A 21,725-nucleotide genomic window follows, 5' to 3' on the forward strand; every position below is an offset into this window, starting at 1 on the left:
TGGGGTCACTTGTGGGGGGTTTATACTGTTTAGGTACATCAAGGGCTCTGCAAACGCAACATAACGCCCGCAGACCATTCTATCAAAGTCTGCATTCCAAAACGGCGCTCCTTCCCTTCCGAGCTCTGCCATGCGCCCAAACAGTGGTTTACCCCAACATATGGGGTATCAGCCTACTCAGCATAAATTGCACAATAAATTTTGCGGTCCAATTTCTCCTGTTACCCTTGAGAAGATAAAAAATTGCAGGCTAAAAAATCATTTTTGAGAAAAAAAAATGATTTTTTATTTTCACGGCTCTACTTTATAAATTTCTGTGAAGCACTTGGGGGTTTAAAGTGCTCACCGCACATCTAGATAAGTTCCTTAAGTGGTCTAGTTTCCAAAATGGGGTCACTTGTGGGGGGTTACTACTGTTTAGGCATGTCGGGACCACACTCAGTCGGAGCAGCCTTTGGAAGTGGGGAATCACCAGAAATAATACACAAGACACGTCTCGTATAGTATATCACTGGGAAGTCTCTGAAGCACGCCTGCCTTCAAGGTGCTATCCCCTCTTTATATAGTTGTACAGGTAGTTTCAGTGGTTATACAAGTTTTGCTTGTTTAAACAAAGAGAGAAAAGAGAAGACAAAAAAAACAGTTTCGGCTATGTGATAGTTTCACAACAAACAAAACAGTACAGTTTCGCCTAAGTGGCAGTTTCACAAACAAAAAATAGGATTTCACACTATAGCTAAAATGTCCTTGAATGGACAGGTCAATATTGATCACAAATTCTTTTTGGTTTATTGAGATAACCATTTTTGTTCCGCTCTTCACAATCCCCCCTTTGACATATTCCATTCAAAACATTGTCATATAGACGATTATTTTAGTCATTCTTTTTGTGATATTACAAAAAAAAACTTTATATTCTCGCAACCATTACACAAAATTTATTTGTGCATACCGAGATACCCTTGAGTACAACCTTGAATAATACATATATAATTACAATAACTATAACTGTATGTATTAGGCTTTGCATAATCCCGGTAACCCACCCACCGATCCCCCTGAACCAATTGGCCGGGTTAAGAAAAGAAAAGGTATCTGACCACCAGCTATCCTTATTTTGGTCATTGTCTTTGTCATACTGATCCCTGAGTCGTTGTACGTCTTCTAATTTAAATCTCATACTCATAGTACTATTCGGGTCTATATAATGACAGCAGGTGGGTCCGATGATTTGACACATACCCCCTTGTGAGGCAGTTAGGTAATCCAATACCAGGGTATGTTGGTTAGTGACTATTATAAGCTGATTCTGTACAGCTATACTAGTATTTAATATGTCCAATATATCCCAAATCTGGTCATCTAGATAATCCGTGGCTCTAACTAATTTATCCCACATCTGTGTTAACATAGGATAAATAAAAATGGTACTAGCAATTTTGTTGGGAATTCCCATTTGTACTATATGTGGCCTCCCCGAGGGACGTGGTGAGTTATCTGCAGCTCTTTTATACAGTGTGTGCTTGGGCACGGCTTGCATGTTCACTTGTTTGTTCGAAATTATGAAAGTAGCCGGGGTTAGGCGTCCTAATGTACAAGTACCCTTTATACCTACGGGAAGCCATTTATATGCTCCTTCTCCGCATATCCAAAATGTACCCTCAGGCAGATCCCACAAAGCTGAGTGCTGCAATACCAATCTGTGAGCCAAATCCACAAAACTAGATACATTCTGAAGCATACACCAAGAGGGTTTTTGTCCCAAGGGGCTACAGTACCCGGCTGCGGGATTCCCACATACATGCATTCCGTTGACATACTCATCGGATTCATTACAAACCAGGTTCCCCGGCTTACTTGTACAACTGTTTGCATCACCTTGGGGGAACAACTCGGAATGTTCCCATTTTCTATTATGTATGTACCTTTCCAATACTGTAGGTTTGAAAGCATCAGAGGAAGGGGTGGTTGTACTGAAACTGAGCTATAGATTTTCAGTGGGGACCTGTCCTAAATCAGTTAATCCAGTCTTATTCCTAGGTACCCATGCTCCTCCTCTGAGTGCTAAATATTGTAAGTTGCCTATTTTTCCTGTAAGATTGCCCTGCCACCAAGGAAATTCTACCCATCCCACAACTGGTATGGCGATTGTAGTATTCCATAGTCTAGTATTGCCAGGTTGGTTGTTGGCCAGGTTGTCTGAACAATTAGGCCAAGCGAATATTTCTTCAGCTGACACGGGAACTGCTAGAAAAGGTATACTTGTGGCTGATACTGGTGAATGGGTACAGATCCAACAATCTGCCAGGGGTTGCGTATTATTTAACAAATCATGCACTAATTTTCTATGATGTTGTACGAATCTATTGTTCAAAGGGGCTAGAGAATTCAATCTTTCCCATGCCTCCGTTGAGGTTAACATTATTAACATCAATATCATGAGTCTTATACTGCTTTTTTGCAATGGCTTGCATGTATCCATGATGCCTTTCCTTCAAGCTTGACTGCTGTTGGAGTTGTTAACAGGACTTGGAAAGGTCCGTCAAATCTCGGTTCCAGAGTCTTTCTGGTGTGTCTTTTCACGTAGATTTGATCACCAGGTTCCAACTTGTGGCCTCCTTCGAGATTTTCTGGATCTGGAAGGGAAGCAAAAACTTGCGAATGCACTTTAGTTAAACGTTTTTATAATTCTTGTACATAAGCAGTTAAAGTCTCAGTATTCAACATCAGTTGTTGTGGAAAATAACAACCCAAATTTGCTGCTCTACCAAAAAGAATCTCATGTGGTGACAGCTTAGCCTTCCCCCTTGGGGCGTTTCGGATGGAATACAGGGCAAGTGGTAGACACTCGGTCCAAGGCTTTCCTGTTTCTGCCATGGCCTTCTGGATTTTTAATTTTATTGTTCCATTTAATCTTTCCACTTTACCTGAACTCTGTGGGTGATACGGAGTGTGAAACTGGTTTTCTACTCCCAACATTTTCATAACATTCTGGAATATTTCTCCAGTAAAATGGGTACCCCTATCTGACTCGATCACCTCAGGCATGCCGTAACGGGGTATCAGTTCATGTGCTATTTTAATGGCAGTAGTTTTTGCTGAGGCTTTACGAACTGGATAAGCCTCTGGCCACCCTGAGAACATGTCCACACACACAAGCACATATTCGTATCCATTGTACCTAGGAAGCTGGATGTAGTCGATCTGGAGTCTTTGAAAGGGATACAGTGGTCTTACATGATGCTTGGTTGGGGTTTTAATGGTCTGACCTGGATTGTGTGCCAGGCATATAGCGCAAATTACCAAAGCCTGGAGCCAACCACCTTTCTTTTACCTTGAGCGTCATACCGTTTGCTGATACATGCGTAGGTAGGTGGAGGTCACTCGCCACTGCGGGGTACCAGGCTCTGGGTAAACACAACAAAGTTCCTTTTTTCCATAATCCTTGCTGATCTTCTGCCCCTTTTTTCTGCCACTGCCCTCGTTCTTCGTCGTCTACCTGTTTCTGAGCTTCCTTCAATCTCTCCTCATCATCTTCAGAGCTATCTAGTGTGTGGGCATGATGTAAGGGTTTACGTGCTGCCTGTTTTGCTGCTTTGTTGGCTTTATCGTTACCCCTGGCTTCCTCGGTGTCGAGTCTCACATGTGCAGCTACCTTTATCACCGCTATTTCTTTAGTTTCTTGTGCTGCCTCCAGAATCTGTCTAATGAGGGAGGCATGTTTAACAGGTTGGCCTGAAGCAGTCATATAACCTCTGGCTCTCCATATTACGCCAAAATCGAAAATAATGCCATGTGCATATCTAGAATCAGTGTATATGTTTGCTGTCTGATCTTTGGCTATTTTTAGAGCTTCAACTAATGCCGTAAGTTCTGCTTCTTGTGCAGACTGATTAGCAGGGAGAGGTTCTGCTTTCAGCACTTCATGCTGAGTTATTACCGCATAACCTGTATGAAATTGTCCATTCATATCTGCATATCTACTGCCATCTATGAAAAGTTCAAATGTAGCATTACAGAGTGGCTTGTCACGTACATTACGTAAGCCCTGAGTCTCTTGTTCCATTAATTGTACACAATCATGCATTGACTCTGATGGGTCAAAGGAGTTGGAGAGTGCAGTTTTCCCAGGTATGGTACCCCCCTCAGACTCTAAAGGGAGCAAAGACGCGAGATTAAGAGTCTGAACCCTGGCAAAGGAAATGTTGGGCGGCAGTAGTAGGGAACATTGGAGGCGGAGGTGTCTGGCCATTGAAATATGTTTAGGTTGGACCTGGTTAAGAATGCCATGTACATCATGAGTGGTCTGAACTAGAAGTGGGTGATCAAGAACAATCTCAGAAGCTTTATCTAATAACAGTGAAATTGCGGCTACTACTCTTACACAAGAAGGTGCGGCTCTAGCTACAGGGTCCAGACGAGCTGATATGTATGCCACAGGTCTCTGTTTGTTTCCATGTTTTTGTGTGAGCACCCCTGTAGCATGTGAGGATATCTCAGCTGCCATCAATTGAAAAGGTTTAGTGTAGTCTGGGAGTCCCAAAGCCGGAGCTGATACCAGTGCTGTTTTCAAAGAGGAAAATGACTGTTTAGCCTCTTCACTGAGTGAATATGGCGTGTTGGCAATACAGTCATATAAAGACTGCATGAGTTGACTTGCATGTATGATCCACTGTCTATGTGATAGAAATATATATATCATGTAGATCTCACTTGCATGTATACTCCTCTATAATCAAATATATACTTATATGCTCACAGCTAATATATATATTATAATCAATGGTTTAAAATGGATGACACGAACTGAACTGATATAAGCCTGATATAACCCAGACAGATCATATGGGGTTTTCCACCCCTAAAAGCAGAAGAGAGTCAGATGTTTGGTGACTGCTGGTCAGGTGTCTCCACTTTGTCCTAGACAGAGAACTCGAGTTTAGTTGCTTGATCAGCAGTCATATGAGCATTAATCACAATATTCCATATATGTTTAGATAACCAATGACAGAGGAGCTAGACAATATGGTAATTAACTAACCACCCCTGACAACCCCTAACCACTCCTTTCTATGTGAAAATATAAAACTATGTATGTACAATAAAGTATCAGTATTGATGGAATGTTGTTCTGTCACAGTTGTGTACAGTCCATTCTTGATGAGCGCTCAAAATACTCAGTCTAATTGGGAGCGGCCACAGCACACACAGGGATATATTTATCCAACCCTAATATTTCCATAACAGAATGGCGCCCAACGGCTCGGATGAAACGCACACATGGACCCACTACTGACCGGAACGGAAGCTGTAGCGTGGCCTGGCACAGGGGCAGGAGACTGCGCAGCTCCATAAGTAAGGTAAGAAAATGTTATCATCTTACCTGAAAGTCCCCTGTGCCCAGTCCTTGTCTATGCCTCTTGCCGGTAAGATGTGGTCACAAATTCCAAGGTAGTGTAAAAAATCTGTAGCCACGAATCCACCCTGGGAGGTGTCTGCTGTGGACCGTGTATATGTTTTGTGTAAAATCCGAGAGAGGAAGGAAAAGTGACTTTTGTTTGTGATTGCTGAGAAACAGACCGCAGGAGGTCAAATCGCTCGATAAGTTATTGCAGGATTCCCGTGCATAGGAGGAACACGCAGAGTTCCGGGGCAGGTAGTCCCATGTTCCAGGCACGGGTAGTGATAACTTAAGAGGGCTACTGCAGATTCCCGTAGTGCCGGCGATCCAGTCAGGACGTCCGGACCGGGGTGGTAGATTTCCCGCTTGTTGTGCTTCTCAAGCACTCAGGTGGCCCGGGCGCAGGTGCGTCCAGTGCGATTGGCAGTAGTCTGTTCCCAGCGCAACCTGCATGTGTCACAGAATTTAAAAGGGCATCTCTCGGATTGTCTATCTGTCTGTTTGTGTCATGTACTATTGCCGCTTTAAGAAGCAGAAATAGTTCTCTTGTCCGAACTTCCTCTTTCTCCGTGCTGTTTAGCAGAGAGATATGCATTGTAAATCAAACTGTCACATTTTTTTTCCGGACTGTTTTCAGCTGCAATGCTGGGTATGTGTAGTTTTTTTTTGTGAAGAAGTGAAATTTAAGTTGTATCTATCATTTTTGATGTGACATAAGTGTTTTCAGAAACGTGATTTTAGTGACATTTGATATTATTGCAATGGCATACGTGATATCTAAGAGGAAGTGTGTCTCTGACTGACAGCCGTTTTCATTTTTAATTTTTTTAACTCTCTTAGGGGGTCTTTTTTCTTTTTGCGGCATTTTAAAGTTTTTTTAATTAAGTTTTCCTCAATCTTCAATCTCTTTACCTTTTTATTTTTTTTATATATATATTTTTGAAAAAAAAAGGTTTTTTTTCTCTTGTATCAAAGTTTTGAGTTTTTGGTTGTGAACTAAGTTTTTGACGGTTTTTCTTATCGTTTTGAGTTTTTCTTAGTGTTTTATATACTCATTTTTAGAAGTTTTTTTTTAGTACTGTTTTCTTTTCTCATTTTTGTGTGTTTTTCATTTTCATTTTTTTGCTTTTGCCATGGGGAATGGAGTGGCCGAGCAACAGGAAAGTCTTTTTACTTCCTGATGAGAAAACAGCCCCTAGATAGTGACAGAATACGAAGGTGTTAAGTATGTGAAGATTTTTGGAAGGTATAAAGTACGTGAAATTCATTAGAATGGCAGATTTCAAGCTGCAGAGTGGCATGACGTAGAAAGGAAAATAAGGGAAGTTACAGTAGCTGATGTTAGATTGCTGAATACTAATACATGGTATGAAGTGGCAGCAGAGCTTACATCGTTTAGGTGGAACAGAAAGTTATGTGAGCAAATCAGGAAGTGATTTTTGTGGGTATGAGACAGGAGAATCTGCGCAGTCTGCTTTTAGCAGAATCCATGGTGTAGGTAGTTATTTTTGCACAGTATGTGGTGCACCCCATCTCTCCCTACAGGGAGAAGGCATAATTGCTCCTCTCTATTATTCTTGTTGTTCTCATCTATCCTCCTTTTTTTTTTTTTTTTTTTTCTCTGTCAGTCTTTTTCTCTCCGCATTCTCTCTCCTTTCTCTCTCCTCTCTCTCCACATTCTCTCTCACTCTCTCTTCCCCTCTCTATCTCTCTCCTCCATACCCTCCATCTTCTCCTCCCTCCTTATCCACTCCCCCACCACACCTTTCTTCTCTCTCTCTCTCCTCTCTTCTCCTCCCTCTCTCTCCACATTCTCTCTCCCCTCCTACTACTCCTTTGTCTCACTCATCACCCCCTCCTCCTTCTTCTTCCTCTTTTTTCCTCCGTGTTGCCGGCTGGGCCAACGCCCAATTCAAACAGTATGGTGCTTACAGCACAAGGTGTCCCTGGCACAGTCCAGCCATTGCCAGTTGTGATATCGGGGAGAGAAGGTGAAAGCCCCCCCTACAGTGGGCAGCCCCAGACACGTCAGGCAGCAGTCAGCTCAGCCCTGGGTGCAGAGGGGGGAGGAGTGATATCAGAAGGAGCTCACTGACAGATCCTCCGTTACCTCATTTCACAGTCAACAATATTGTAACCCTTAAGGTTTTACATGAACTTTGATATCACCATGTATTGATAATGTACAGCTTCAGCACCGGTCAGAGCTGCCTACATCCACATTCACACCAACATGAAACTATAATCCTAATCCATCATAGCTTCAGCAAGGGGGGAGACATCCTCACATAAAAAGCAACTTCTAAGTCCAAAATCAGTCAGTGTAGGACCCCAGTACAAGCTATCACAACTATTCCTCTGATGAAGATGAAGAGGGAACATCATACATGCTGTCTAGTACTAGAAAAGAAACCCACAGGCACCAAGAATGCAGGGGCAGATAGAGGCACCACCATTACACTATGTGCACTGCACTTCAAGTCAGGTGACAATAGTCCAGACCCATTGATGCATCCCATGCCATTTTACCGAAGAATGTAGCAGAAGCAGCAAACATATGCAGGCAGCTGCAATGATCTCTGGGCCATGAATGAAAATAGAAGCAGGTGATGCACTCTGGCCAATCATGAAGGAACAATTCAAACTTCCAGCAGAATCAGACATACACGCTTGGGAGTCAGGGCCACAGCTAATTGAACAACTCAGAGAGTGGGCCAAAGGCAGATTGGCAGGAGAAGCCATGACATGAGCCAAGATAAGACAGAGTCTGTAAAGAAGTTTCAGTGCAGAGTAATGCAAGTATTCCAAGACTTGGGCTTCACCATTGATGACCAGATACACAGGCCTTTGTGCATGGACTGAGACAGCCAATCAGGAAACCACTGATAGTGGCTAGGCCTAGGAACAGGTCAATAGCAGTGGACTGACCCAGAAAAAAATGTTTTATGTGCGCCTAGGAGACTGTTCAATGCCAATTGTCACCAAAACTGCCGCTATTATAGCACCACAAAGAGCGTGAAGAAGGAGCTGGTGCCGTGCTGCTGAGAACACCAGAAGGGGAGCCAGAGGTGAAGACGCTACAAAGTGCCGATCGACACACCGGAAGAACCGCTGCAGACTCCAGAGAGGAGACACCGACCTCAATAAGGTTAGCAAAGGGGAGAAGCTATGTCAGACCAGGGGTAAGAAGTGACGGCAGATGCAGCCGCAGCCCCTGTAACGCCCCAAGACCTTGGGTTGGATGCAGCCGCCGGTCTCATGGCACCCCGGGCCTCGTCACGAATGCACCTGCAGGCCCCGTCTTACCACCGCAGCTTCAATCAGCAGGCCGGACCCCGCTGCCGCTGCAGTACCCATCAAGGGATTGAGTCACAACCAGGGGTGCAGAAGACAGCCCCTCTCATGGTGACCACTGACCTGGAAGCCCAACCACCCTACAAAGACAGAAGAAGTGTCAAGGGTTACATCTGTGGCAAGTTTGGCCATTTCCAGAACCAGTGCAAAGCACTCACGCCCCCGAAGAGACTGGACCCATGCAATCCAAGAGTTGGTCCAGAGAAACAGGTCAAGGAGGAAGTGCAGAAAGCAGTGAAGTACCCCGTCCATAGGACAGAGGCAAGCAAGCCAGGTCTGCAAGACACTACACTCCTGACATGTAAAACTTCATCTGCAAGACCAGTACCTCAAATTACCCTTAAAATGGATGGCGTTGTCAGATCCAAAGTGGTGCAGCCAGAAGTGTGATGACACCTGTGGAACTCGCTGATCCCACCTGCCTATCAGAATTCTCTGTGTCTCGCATGGGCATTGATGGTCAAGTCAGACCTTCTCAGCTTACAAAGCCACTGAGCGTGTGCACTCAGCCAGGACACTCTATCCTGTCCCAGTTTGTGGTGTCAAGGAACTTCCACTCAACCTGCTGGGAGCGAACCTACTGCAGAAGCTGAAGGCAACCACAGTGTTCCACGAAGATGGGACAGTGACACTTTCTTCATCCCTGACCCAAGAAGAGTCATGCTGGCGGCCCTACAAGAACATTAAGCAACCAATGAGGCCTACCCAAGGAGGTACTGGATGTAGTACCAGAAAGTCTATGGTCTAAGGGACCCCAGCACGTGAGAAAAACCTCAAGTTGCCCCAGTACGGGTGTCACTCAAGCCATGTACCCCGTACCCTCGTAAGGCCCAGGCCAGGCCTAGAGTCAAGCTGCCTCTGACCAACTGAAGGTCCACCTGGAAATAGGAATCATTGTTCCTCGCAAATCGCCTTGCAATACCCCGCTTTTCCCCGTCAAGAAAAAGACTGTAAAAGGAGAGCCAGCCAAGTTCAGAATGGTATATAACCTGAGAGCTGAGAATGACGCCACAGTGTTTGAAACTGCAATTATGCCGAATCCGCACACTCTGCTCTCGAATGTGCCTGCCACAGCAAAAGTGTTCACAGTGACCGACCTGGCTAAGGTTTTCTTCAGTGTTCCCCCTCATCCGGAAGACCAGTTCCTGTTTGCCTTAATGCACCAGGGGGGACACCACACATGGACAGTGATGCCACAGTGGGCCCAGAACAGCCCTTCACAGTTCACCAAAGCAATGTCCACAGTTCTCACCAACTGAGTCACAGAACAAGCAGAAGTAACCCTGCTACAATACATGGACAATCTACTCCTTTGTGCAGTTGACTTTGACACGTGTAAAGCCCATTCCTTGTATCTCCTACTCTGCCTGGCGGAGCAGCACTGCAAGATCTCAAAGAACAAAGTCCAGTGGTGTCTGAAGCAAGTTACGTTCCAGAGACACTGTATTGCTCACCAGGCGAAACACCTGACAGATGACCGGAAGACCACAGTGGAGAAGATGGTCCCTCCGACAACTTCAAAGGTGCTACAGGCCTTCCTTGGTCTAGTTTCATATTGCAGAGCCTGGATCCCTGATGCTTCCGTCCTAATGCAGCCTCTGTGTGAATACGTCAGTGTGACCCCGTTCCTCCAGACAGATGTGGCCTTCAGTTCGTTCAAGAAGTTAAAAGGCTCTGTAGTCTCAGCGCCAGCACTAGGCCTATCTGACTACAAGAAGCCATTCCGTCTCTACTTGATGAGAAGAGAAGGCCTTGCTACTGGAGTCCTGACACAGCTTCAGGGGGGAAAACAGAGACTTTCGGACTACTTTTCAGCTTGCCTGGATCCAGTTGCAAGGGGAGCCTCTTCCTCCCGCATGAGAGCAGCAGTTGCAGCACACGCCCTCCTGGACAGGACTACTGACATCAGTGGAAAAAACCATTGGAAATCCTGGCTCTGCATGACATCTCAGCAATCCTCAACCAAACCCAGCTAAAACATCTCTCCACCGCCAGGCATCTTCGCCTCCAGTGCTCTCTACTCCTGCCCAACAATGTCACCATCTCCAAATGCACAGTCCTCAATCCGCCCACTCTACTCCCACTCCCAAGGGGGGATACAGATACGGATCCTCAGATAAAAAGTCTGATCAAAATCTGCATGATACCTTCTGCAGGGATCTGAATTTGCTCCGGACGGATGACCATGATTGCTTCAGCATCATGCAACAGGAAACAGCAGGACTACCCAAGGTGGCAGAAGAGCCACTGACCAACCCAGAGTTGATCCTCTATGTGGATGGCTCCAGATTTGCAGATGATGAAGGAAGATTCCACACGGGAGGTGCAGCGACCAGCAATCAAGAGATCCTGTGGTCCAGAAGTCTGCCGCCCAGTCTGTCAGCCCAGGAAGCAGAACTGATAGCGCTGATGAAGGCCTACCAGATGGCAGAAGACAAGACTGAGAAAATGTTTACCGATTCAAGGTACTTGCATGGCATAGCACACGACTTCGGACCCATCTGGACTGCAAGGGACTTCATAACAGCCAGCGGAACAACCGTGAAGCATCAATGGAGCCATTAAGGACCTGCTGAACACACTTCAACTTCCAAAAGTGGTGACAATGCTAAAAGTCAAGGCGCATGGAAAACTGAACACAGTAGGGGCACGAGGCAACAACATGGCGGATATGACAGCCAAAGAAACAGTCAAGGGAAGACAATATGGACAAGTGGAAGAGGTCGTAGAGCCGGACGGCTACTACAGGACGGCTGAAGACAGGAAACCTGACAAGATGACATCCTGGGATCTGCTCAAAAAAGTTGCAAGAGCAAGCCCCAAAGGACAAGAAGGAATGCTGGATGCAGAAGTGAGCAACACATGAAGAAGGAAGGGTATACTAAATGGACTACAAACCCTGTTTACCCCGAAGCATGCACCCTATGGTGGTCCAGTAGGCACTTGGGCCCACACACAGATTAAAGACACAGATGAATGATCCGATTGGTGCTTACTGGTTCGCTCCAGAAATCTCCACCCTAACAGCCAAGTTCATAAACAGCTGTCTGACCTGTGGCAAATGCAACCCTGGAAGAATGAAGAAAGTTCCCACACATCAACTTGCCAGACCACTGTACCCCCTTCCAGAGGATCCAGATAGACCACATCCAGATGCCGCCAAGTGGAGGATTCGAATATGCCCTTGTGGTCGCGGACGTGTTCTCAGGATGGCCAGAAGCTTTCCCAGTGAGGAACCAGTCAGCAAAGACTACTGCAAAGAAGCTACTCTCAGAGACGAGATATGCAGCTATGGGGTCCCAGAAGTGATAGAGAGTGACCAGGGACCCACATTCACAGCAAACCTCACATGAGAGATCTAGTCAGCAGTAGGGTCAGACTTAGGCCTACACACTCCCAATCACACTACTCAGTGTTCAGGCACACTCCCAGGGGCCCAGGAAAGCTGTTACCATATGAAATTTTGTTTGTGTCTAGTCCCAGGTTAGGGGTATCCTTTCCCTTAGCAGCTGATTATGCAATATGATACTTTGTCTGCTTATGTAATTGAAATCACCAAGAAACTTGCTAACATCCATTCTCGAGTTTTTTTCTTCATTGCCAGATCCAGATTCAGTGTCCGGTATGCACTCCTAGAAGCCAGGAGACTGGGTGTTGGTGAAAAAGCTTGTAAGGAGAACACCACTCGATCCCAGATTTGATGGTCCTGTTCAAGTGCTGCTGATGACACCAAACTCTGTGAAACTGGAGGGAAGACTCGCTTGGATCCACTCATCGCATCGCAAGAAAGCTCCCCTACCAGAAGATGACACCCAAGCCAGAATGATGTTGCGGCCTGACCGAAAAGATGACCTACCTGATAAAGACTACACATCGCTCACTACACATGCTATTGACTAAGAGACTGATTGCAACGAACCCCCGTTAGGGACAGATCTCCTGACCGCCCATTTGCGAAAAGTCTGTATGGAGTGGGGCACAGGCGTTAGGCTTGTGTCAGTTCGCCAACAGCACAAAAGAGTTGCAGCGCTTTGGGACAGGAGGCTAGGATTAGGGCAAGTGATATCTAAGGGGGGCTTGTGATAGAAATATATATATCATGTAGATCTCACTTGCATGTATACTCCTCTATAATCAAATATATACTTATATGCTCACAGCTAATATATATATTATAATCAATGGTTTAAAATGGATGACACGAACTGAACTGATATAAGCCTGATATAACCCAGACAGATCATATGGGGTTTTCCACCCCTAAAAGCAGAAGAGAGTCAGATGTTTGGTGACTGCTGGTCAGGTGTCTCCACTTTGTCCTAGACAGAGAACTCGAGTTTAGTTGCTTGATCAGCAGTCATATGAGCATTAATCACAATATTCCATATATGTTTAGATAACCAATGACAGAGGAGCTAGACAATATGGTAATTAACTAACCACCCCTGACAACCCCTAACCACTCCTTTCTATGTGAAAATATAAAACTATGTATGTACAATAAAGTATCAGTATTGATGGAATGTTGTTCTGTCACAGTTGTGTACAGTCCATTCTTGATGAGCGCTCAAAATACTCAGTCTAATTGGGAGCGGCCACAGCACACACAGGGATATATTTATCCAACCCTAATATTTCCATAACATCTACAGTGTGAAACAATACCCAGGAAAGCACGCAGCTGTTTGTGATTCCTGGGTTCAAGCATGTTACGTATGGCTTCCGTACGTTGAGGTGTGAGGTGTCTGATGCCCTGTGATATGCAGTGACCTAAGAACACGACTGTTTGTTGACAAGCCTGGAGTTTCTGTCTATTTACTTTACAGCCTTCTTGCGCTAGGAAAATTAAGAAATTAACAGTTGAGGTAACTGCCGTCTGCTCATCAGGGCAACAAATAAGTAAGTCATCTACATACTGTAGAATGACTACTCCTGGTTCTGGGGTGAAATTTTTCAGCACGGTCTGCATTGCTTCAGAGTACAAAGTTGGTGAGTGTACCATACCTTGTGGCAATCTTGTCCATGCTAATTGTTTACCCTTGAATGTAAAGGCAAACAAATGCCAACAGTTCTTATGTAGTGGCACAGAAAAAAATGCGTTTGATAAGTCAATTACCGTAAAATATGCAGCAGTGCTGGGAATTTGAGACAGTAAGGTATGAGGATTCGGTACCACAGGGGTGACCGGTGCCAAAACCTTATTGATTTCCCGTAGGTCGTGCACCATGCGATATTTCACCATAGTTTCTTTGGAGGAAACTTTCTTTTTGACAGGATATAAGGGTGTATTGGCGGGTGACCTGATTTCTACCAAAACACCTTGTAACACATAATCCTGAATTTGTTGAGAAATTGCCAGTTCTTGCTGGGCGCTGATGGGGTATTGCCTAAGCTGAGGTAAAATGGTTCCCGGGGCAGTTTCTAACAGTATAGGAGCTACTGATAAGAATCCTACATCAGTGTCTCCTTTTGCCCATAGGCTGTCAGGAACCCGAGACAAGTCAATTTTTGCTTGTTGAGTGTAAATTTCGGGAAAATCCTCCATTGCCTGTATTCTAACATATTGTTCCAGAGTTTCTGCATCTTCAGGGATGGTCAGCATAACTGTGCCATTTTCTCTAAAATGGATGTTTGCGTGCATTTTACTTAAGACATCAGTACCCAGCAAGCAGGTAGGTGCACCTTTAGCAAATAAAAATTTGGATACAAAGGTTTTAGGGCCAAAGCTCACATTTAAAGGTTTTGTAAAGGGCAACGCCTGAATTTTACCATCATACCCTTCTGCATATGTTACCTTTGAGGATATATTGTCAGGATATGGTAAAAAGTCTTGATTTAAAATGGAGGATGTTGCTCCCGTATCTATCAGAAAAGGTACATTTTTACCCTCAACCTCAACTTGTATTATTGGTCTTCTAGAAGGAAGAGAGACCTGCATAACCTTCAGTCATTCTGAGCTGTCTGTTTGATCAGGCGCTGGGTTATTTATCCTATTTTTGGGTACAAAGGTTCCTGAATCTATATCTGCTTTTCTCTTCCTACATTCCCTTTGGAAATGTCCTGGCTTCTTACAGTAATGACAAGTAAACTTTTGATTAGCAGAGCCAGTATTAGCCTGTGCAATTCTTACTGGCTTAGAATTTTCTCTTAAGTCCATTTCTATCCCTACAGCTTTCTGTCTAGCCAGGTGTGGGTCTTCCAAGGTTCTCCAATCAGGGGTTGCGGCCTTAAGCTTTTCCTTCACTTTTGGAGACAATCCATCTATAAAGGTTTTTGTAACTAACCTCATCATTCCTGAAGCGGTTAGATCCATGCCTTCATCTCTGAAATTATTTTCTACACTTAGATAATATTCGTCTACTGATTGTCCAGATTTCTGAGCCACCACTCCCGTTGTTCCTCTCTGCCTCTGTTTTTCTCTCATGAAAACCATTAAGTGATCTACAAATTGCGTACCTGATTCTATCGTTTGTAAGGCACCATCTCCTGCCTGGGGCCTATGTACCTGTAGATTTGCTAATAGCTCCTGGAAGAGTCCAGGAGTCATTTTCATTCTACATAATTCTTCTCCATCTGCCCAAACTCCAGCGTGAGTCTGCATAATTTGCTGTATATATTGTGCAAATCTAACTGGACACTGGGTGGGATCTGGTGCGTTATGCAAGAGAGACATGCCTTCAGCGGGGGACCAAGGGAAATATTGTCGAGTTTGGTGATATCTAGTTCCCATTACTCCGTCAGCACCAGGTTCCCTAAAGGGTCTTGGTACTACCCTAACAGGGGCAAGTACAGCGCCATGTCTAGGTGTACCACAGGCTAGGCAATCATTTCTCCAGTCTGGATTTTGTTGTCCACAGTGCGGACATACCCATCCTCCTGGTCCGGCTAAACTTTGAGGTGGTGTTTGGAGAAAAGATGGGGCATGTGGGTTAAGGTATGGGGGTGGGGTGTTCTTATATTCCACATTTTGTTTTTCTCCATAGCCTGCGGGTCTAATACACCACTTTTTATTCTGTTGATTATATGTCCATCCCTCTTTTTCTGCTACCCTAGAGACATCAATCAACGCTTGGATCTGATCTATCCATTTCTTGTCTCTGATTATGCCTTTTTTTTTTTCCTGAATTCCTTCCCATTTTTTTCTACTAAAGGCTTCTGCCTTAGTAACTCCAAACTTACTAAAAATCTTTCTCAGCCCCTTAGTGGCATCTTCACCACTTCTCTCCTTTATGATAGTATAGATATCTAATTCTTCTGGTTCCGACTTTGCTTATTCCCCATTTTCTTATCCTGAGCTTTTTTCTTTTCTTGCCCTAGGTGGCGTTTGGGTATGAGAAAACCTCGTTACCTTCTTCCTAAGGAGCTAGGATGTTTAACGGCTTCTGCGTACCGTGTTGATGTAAGAAAATCCTGATTCCTACACCTATAGCAAACAACACAAATGCAACCAGACAGAGGATCAAAATACAACGTATCTTGTCCCAGGCTAATTTATCTGTCCTGGGCTCATACTATCATACACTTATCCGTCACCAGGTTTTTGTCAAAGACAGGATCAGAGATTGAACATAGGCGCGGAGGTCTCCCCGAAAGGACGCAACCACGTTGCCCAGTGGGACAGTCACTTCTTCTGTTTCAACACCCTGGGCGGCTTATAGGGCTATTCCCAACTTCCACACACCTTCTATTCACATTCACTCTCATTCAATGCCGTACTCCGTGAGGTGGTCAATTCCTAAGTAGTTCAAGAACCCGAGCTATAGGTATCCTCCTCTACTAGAACTACCCGCTAAAGGACACGACACAGAAAATCTTACGGACAGTGCAGGGCAGATATAAGAGATCTAATTATCCCAGATTCTCTTTTCGTTCGTATTCTGCCGGTGTTCTTGAAGGAGTACACAGACCTCGGGTCCCTGTTCAGGCGCCAGGAAATGTCGGGACCACACTCAGTCGGAGCAGCCTTTGGAAGTGGGGAATCACCAGAAATAATACACAAGACACGTCTCGTATAGTATATCACTGGGAAGTCTCTGAAGCACGCCTGCCTTCAAGGTGCTATCCCCTCTTTATATAGTTGTACAGGTAGTTTCAGTGGTTATACAAGTTTTGCTTGTTTAAACAAAGAGAGAAAAGAGAAGACAAAAAAAACAGTTTCGGCTATGTGATAGTTTCACAACAAACAAAACAGTACAGTTTCGCCTAAGTGGCAGTTTCACAAACAAAAAATAGGATTTCACACTATAGCTAAAATGTCCTTGAATGGACAGGTCAATATTGATCACAAATTCTTTTTGGTTTATTGAGATAACCATTTTTGTTCCGCTCTTCACAGGCACATCAGGGGCTCTCCAAACGCGACATGGTGTCCGATCTCAATTCCAGCCAATTCTACATTGAAAAAGTAAAACGGCACTCCTTCTCTTCCAAGCTCTGCGGTGCGCCCAAACAGTGGTTTACCCCCACATATGGGGTATCGCCATACTCAGGAGAAATTGCACAACAACTTTTGTGGTCTAATGTCTCCTGTTACCCTTGTCAAAATAAAAATTTTGGGGCAAAAAGATCATTTTTGTAGAAAAAATGCGACTTTTTATTATCACGGCTCTACGCTATAAACTTCCGTGAAGCATCTGGGGGTTTAAAGTGCTCACCACACATCTAGATAAGTTCCTTAAGGGGTCTAGTTTCCAAAATGGTGTCACTTGTGGGGGGATTCCACTGTTTAGGCACATCAGGGGCTCTCCAAACGTGACATGGCGTCCGATCTCAATTCCAGCCAATTCTACATCGAAAAAGTAAAACGGCACGCCTTCTCTTCCAAGCTCTGCAGTGCGCCCAAACAGTGGTTTATCCCCACATATGGGGTATCGATGTACTCAGGAGAAATTGCCCAACAACTTTTGTGGTCTAATTTCTCCTGTTACCCTTGTGAAAATAAAGATTTTGGGGCAAAAAGATCATTTTTGTAGAAAAAATGTGATTTTTTTATTTTCCCGACTCTACGTTATAAACTTCTGAGAAGCACCTAGGGGTTTAAAGTGCTAACCGCACACCTGGATAAGTTCCTTAAGGGGTCTAGTTTCCAAAATGCTGTCACTTGTGGGGGGTTTCCACTGTTTTGGCACATCAGGGGCTCTCTAAACGTGACATGGCATCCGATCTCAATTCCAGCCAATTCTGCATTGAAAAAGTCAAACGGCGCTCCTTCTCTTCCAAGCTCTGCGGTGCGCCCAAACAGTGGTTTACCTCCACATATGGGGTATCGGCGTATTCAGGAGAAATTTCACAACAACATTTATGGTTACATTTCTGTTTTTACACTTGTGAAAATAAAAAAATGGTTCTGAAGTAAAATGTTTGCAAAAAATAGTTAAATGTTCATTTTTGCCTTCCACATTGTTTCAGTTCCTGTGAAGCACGTAAAGGGTTAATAAACTTCTTGAATGTGGTTTTGAGCACCTTGAGGGGTGCAGTTTTTAGAATGGTGTCACACTTGGTTATTTTCTATCATATTGACCCCTCAAAATGACTTCAAATGTGATGTGGTCCCTAAAAAAAATGGTGTTGTAAAAATGAGAAATTGCTGGTCAACTTTTAACCCTTATAACTCCCTAACAAAAAAAACATTTTGTTTCCAAAATTGTGCTGATGTAAAGTAGACATGTGGGAAATGTTATTTATTAACTATTTTTTTGTGACATATCTCTCTGATTTAAGGGCATAAAAATACTAAATTTTAAATTTTTTGCCATATTTCCATTTTTTTCATAAATAATCGCAAGTAATATCGAAGAAATGTTACCACTATCATGAAGTACAATATGTCACGAAAAAACAATCTCAGAATCAGCAGTATCCGTTGAAGCGTTCCAGAGTTATAACCTCATAAAGTGACAGTGGTCAGAATTGTAAAAATTGGCCTGGTCATTAAGTACCAAATTGGCTCTGTCACTGAGGGGTTAAAGGTGTGGAGTAATGTGACAACCACCACCACAGCGACAGTGAACCAGCAGGGTGGGTACCTGGTGCCCCCCACAGTACCCATGCTGCAAGGTTGGAGACTGTAAGAGGGGTTCTGCATACTTTTGCTCACTAAAAGGTTCACCATCATGCGCTAGCGGCTTCAAACAGTCTAATTAGAATGTTAAACTAAGAACCACATGCTTTGCTTCATTTTGCCTAGTTGCATTAGATCAACTTATGATTTCAGATGTGTGGCCCATGCCCTTTTCTACATCTATGATGAATGAAAAACATTGTTATGGGGGATCTGTGGTGACACACTGTTATGGGGGATCTGCTTGGTACCCACTTATGGGGGATCTGCGGATGACACACTGTTATGGGGGATCTGTGGTGACGCATTGCTATGGGGGATCTGCATGGTACACACTTATGGGAGGATCTGCGGATGACACACTGTTATGGAGGATCTGTGGTGATGCACTGTTATGGGGGATCTGTAGTGACACACTGTTATGGTGTATCTCCATGATGCACACTTATGGGGGGATCTGCGGATGACACACTGTTATGGAGGATCTGTGGTGATGCACTGTTATGGGGTATCTGTGGTGACACACTGGTATGGGGAATCTGCAGGGTACACACTTATTAGGGGATCTGCGGATGATGTATTGTTATGGGGGATCTTTGGTGATGCACTGTTATGGGGGATCTGCAGGGTACACACTTATTGAGGGATCTGCGGATGATGCACTGTTATGGGGGATCTGTGGTGATGCACTGTTATGGGGGATCTGCAAGGTACACAATTATTGGGGGGATCTGCAGATAATGCACTGTTATGGGGGATCTGTTACACCAAATATGGCTGCAACCCCCATCATCCATCAGTATACACCCATTGGAACAGTATATTCTGAAGGAAAGGATGATGAAGGTTGTGCTTCCGTTCAATGTGTGCTCATCTCTCCCAAGGATCTCGGACTAGTGTAAATAACAAGTGCTACACTATACATTGTGCAGGGATAAGATATCTGATTAGTGGAGGCAGCTCAGCAACAGTTCCCTCCACCAATAAATATCTGTCCCTACAGAGGAGCAGGAGAATCAAGCTGCTCTCCCTCCTCTCCTTCAGGGCTCCGTGTGCAGCAGAGCCCAGAATTCTCCCTGCTGCCAGCTACCGGTATTTGCTGAGAACTACTGCAGCATATGCGCAGATCGAGAGCTTAGTGACCAAGAGCTTTATCTGCGCATGTGCTGGTTCGGCGGCCATTTTCTTGAAGTCCTGTGCGATAGACACAGGCACTCATTCTGGAAACCAGAAACTCCGGAAACCGGAAGTGCAATGGTGCTGACCTGCATTATGCCGCCCGGGCACACCGAACACCGGAGATAACCATGCCACCACCCCCAGCTCCAGGCCTGCTGCATTGCCCCACCGGTGACCCTGCCTACTACCAGTCTTCTCCACAGCCACCGCCAGCCCCTCAGTCAGTAATATTTTCTTCACTTTTTCCCTATTTTTTTCACTATTCCAATTGTAAAACGCACCCCCATTTTCCCCCCAATTTGGGGGAAATAAAAGTGTGTCATACAAAGTGGAAAATACGGTACTCCTCCCATCAAAATTTTTATCCTCTTAGTATGTTGCAGTGATCATATTATAATTAAATACAATGTCACCAAAAGCAATCCAAAATACCATGGCCAAGGAGGACCAAAGCCTCGCTCCCAAAGTAAATGCATTAATACAAAACTCACATGAACAGATGGAATACTCCCATAGAATTGATTATTGCAAAACAATGGGGAGACAAAGAGCGCAATAGGGTCTTATCCACGTTACACAGTGGAGAATATGCACTAAATTTGCCCACCTGGTTAGGATGAGATTAGAGTATATAGATAGCGGCTGCTGCAGATCTACAGGTCTTCACCGACCAGAGAAAATAATGTCTTCAGAGGGAGATTCGTAGTTAAAATTCTGTGGTTTTGTTCAATGCATTTCAGGGGTCTCATGCCCCCTTCATCAGGAAATATCACACAGAGTATACAAGCATCACAGGTATATATAGTTTTGAAAGGATGCCTAGTGATGATGAGCCTTTCTGTTCTCTGCAGCCTTCCTGCCCAGACACAACTCTACCATTTACACGCAGTGGCTCATCATCTCTAGGCGTCCTTTCAAAACTATATATACCAGTGATGCCTGTATATTCTGTGTGGTATTTCCTGATGAAGGGGGCATGAGACCCCTGAAACATGTTGAATAAAACCACTGTGAATCAACTATACTCTCCTGAAATTCATCTCAGCGGCAGCACAGAATTTTAACTATGAATCTCCCTCTGAAGACCCCATAGAATTGTGAAACACCAGAGAAATTGAAGTACATGAACCACCACAAAGTAGATCAAATCCAAAAAGTTTACTATATTAGTACAAACAGTAATAGCCATACATATTGGCAACAGGGAGGGGAATAAGTGTGGAGATACACTGGTACAGCAAGGGAGATACAAACGGACTCAGAAGTATCCAGTGGTACAGCAGATCAGAACTCATAGGGAAACCATAGCGTCAGAGTCAATCAATGGGTTACCCAAAACATATATATATATATATATATGTAATTATCCCATTAATCCTGCTCACCCATAGTGACTGGTACAGTCCTTGCGTCTCCTTGCTGGCCCCCTTAAATATATATATATAGCACTGTGTACTTACAATTGCTAATTTTGTCCTTGTTTCCAACTAATTCTCTTTTCCATTACTTTTTTCCAATTAAAAACTGATGAGCTGAATCCTCCTAAGCTCTATGTAGAAATATGTAGACGGAGGACATCTCTTTTCCCTCTATGAGTCATGAGTAATTGCAAAAGTTCCTGGCATGTGGAAGAGGGAGCAGCAGGGTCAGGTGTTGAAAATGGGTATGATAAATGCAGGGGCAAGAGACTTCCTGTTTCTACATAGAGCAGAGAAAAGTGGAGAATTATCT

The 21,725-nt window shown here is 44.3% G+C and overlaps 1 long non-coding RNA gene across 1 annotated transcript in view; it reads right to left on the minus strand.

Moving 5' to 3' along the window:
• Window positions 1-499: 499 nt before the first annotated feature.
• Window positions 500-21,725, minus strand: part of LOC143773657 (uncharacterized) — a 53,068-nt gene continuing 31,842 nt past the window's right edge. The window contains exon 2 of the long non-coding RNA XR_013215282.1: window positions 500-2,636. This is a non-coding gene — a long non-coding RNA (uncharacterized LOC143773657). The remainder of the gene's footprint in view (window positions 2,637-21,725) is intronic.

The sequence above is a fragment of the Ranitomeya variabilis genome, chromosome 5 (assembly GCF_051348905.1).
Source record: "Ranitomeya variabilis isolate aRanVar5 chromosome 5, aRanVar5.hap1, whole genome shotgun sequence".
In the NCBI taxonomy this organism is placed as follows: domain Eukaryota; kingdom Metazoa; phylum Chordata; class Amphibia; order Anura; family Dendrobatidae; genus Ranitomeya; species Ranitomeya variabilis.